General features: G+C 44.2%; 1 long non-coding RNA gene across 1 annotated transcript; it reads left to right on the forward strand.

The window, feature by feature from the left end:
* Positions 1 to 22: 22 nt before the first annotated feature.
* LOC122191841 lies at positions 23 to 1343 on the forward strand. Its single transcript, XR_006182473.1, has 2 exons — positions 23 to 184; positions 280 to 1343. It is a non-coding gene; the product is annotated as an uncharacterized LOC122191841 (long non-coding RNA).
* Positions 1344 to 2164: the final 821 nt, after the last annotated feature.

The following is a 2164-nucleotide window of genomic DNA, read 5'->3' on the forward strand; positions in this document are numbered from 1 at the left end:
GCATTTTCCCCCTTCTGGTCAGGATGTGATACAGAAGCAGAAGCTGAATGACAGCTGATTTTTCTGCAGGTTTTCTGCAGCGCTCATGCAAATGGTGTACGGCTGTTCAGCAAAATAAGACGACTTTTTCACGTTCCTTTGGCTTTTACCCATGACCATTTTTTTTCTGCTTGTTGGCAGAACGGTGAGGATGGGATTGCATGATGGGATTATGAGTATTTCTAAACTAAAGGCCCTGACAGATCCTTGGCACTTAAAGCTGTTATGATTCCTTATCAGATGGATCAGAAATGCAGACTGGACTATCTCACTGGCTGATTCATTGGCCGAACGGTGACATTTCAAACCCACAAGCTCGTCTGGATGTTAATTGTCAGGGGGACTAAAGCTTGTTGGAATACGGGCTGTCTCTTTCCATATTATATGCACTTTATGTAGTTGAGTCTTGCAGTATCTCTATAATTCACTCTTCTGCCATGAGGTGGGATGGTGCAACGTCCTGTTCTTCAGATGAACCGAGAGTGCTGCCCAGATGGTGAATGAGACAAGGGATTCACTGCTTCTGACTGATAAGAATCCTGGGCAACAGTTAGCAGGCCAGTATTTTCTGAGAAAGAATTTATTATAATGCTTTTGAGATCTGTCAATGTTTCTGTTAACACCAGAACACTCTGGGGTGTATTTTCAAGCCAGGGTTTCCAGTCCTGCTAACAAGCAGTGGAGTTTGTGCACATACCTCCATGGGCTCACGTGGAAACGTACGTGAAGCATCAGAAGATTCCTGGATGCGTGTTTAAGGCTTACTGCATTCTCTAAAGACTGAAAGAGGATTTTCCTAATGCTGTAAGTTTTGATCTTATGGAATGTATGTACTGGGAGAAATTACTCCTGGTGGCTGGAATAAATGCTGGAGTTGTTCAGCGCAGAGCTGTCATGGTTCTGGTCTGCCTGGTGTGACAGTGGAAGAGCCTGGGCTATTCTGGAGAGAACTCTGTTCAATGTACTTAAGCAGGAGAATGTCCCTGTGGTGTTATTCAGAAGTTATTCTAAGCAACCTTACCTCAGGATCTTGTTTCTCAAATCCAGACAAGACAGAACTGTGCATGCGTGTGCGTAGAATATGATGCTGGTGTTTGGTTTTCATGAGATTCACCACATTAGTGCCTTCTTGCTCTGAAGTTGGCTCTTGGAATGCAATGATTCAGTGTCTCGCTGGCAGTGTGACAAGTAGGACTTGGTTCCTGCAGGTCTGTTTCCTTGCCTGGCTTTATTTCCACTGCTGGGTAACTGTCTCTGCAAGAGTTGCTTAACAAAAGCAATGAAATGCACATTTTGCTGGAAAATGAGCGCTGAGTTTTGCCCATTTCCTTTAAATGGAAAAGTGAACCTAACATGCCTTGTTGTTATCAAGGGATTTGTTTGCTGGAGGCAAGCTGATAAATGGTGCCTGGGGCCTGTGGGCACAAATAGATCCCAGGTTCCTGTTCATGCAGCAGCCTTTAAATGTTGCATTAGCAATGTTAGTAAGACCAGACGGATCCAGGAATGTCTCTGCCCGGGGCTTGAAGTAAAGCTGGAGAAAAGCAAAACAGCTGACTTTAAAAATGTGTGCTTAGAAGCTGGGAAGTAATGAGAAGTGTCTGCCTCTGTTCCCATGGCAGTTCTGCTGAGTAATAATCACCTGGCAAACTGCAGCAGCATGGCAGGGGAGCTCAGGGCTGCAATTTAGGAAGAGGATTCTGAGGGAGGCGAGAGTCTTTGCTAATGCTTGGCTGGATGTAAGAAATGTTCTGTGTTAAGAATGTGTTTTCTATCAAACGATGTCAGTGGTCCACAGCATTTGAGGTACTTAATGCAAATGGGAGAAGCTGATGCTTTTTGTCTACTTGATAGTGGAACAAGGAAAACTGAGGAAAGTTTTTGGAACAACTTTATTCTTCACATCTTTCCTGGGAAAAAAAAAATATTCAGGTGGCCTGGGCTCTGTGTCATTTATTCTTTCTGAGCCCTTAGAGCCGGATTTCTTCTTTTGGCTTTTCACAGGAGATTGGTCCAACAGAAAACAGCTGATCCAGGAGCTCAGCTGGATCCAGGCTGACCTGCTGTTTAGTAAGCCCCTCCAAGCTCAGTTAAAAAACTTCAGTTTTCTTCTCCAAATTAGGTT

The sequence above is a fragment of the Lagopus leucura genome, unplaced genomic scaffold, assembly GCF_019238085.1.
Source record: "Lagopus leucura isolate 7727_CA_CO unplaced genomic scaffold, USGS_WTPT01 20046-0_obj-0_obj, whole genome shotgun sequence".
NCBI lineage: Eukaryota > Metazoa > Chordata > Aves > Galliformes > Phasianidae > Lagopus > Lagopus leucura.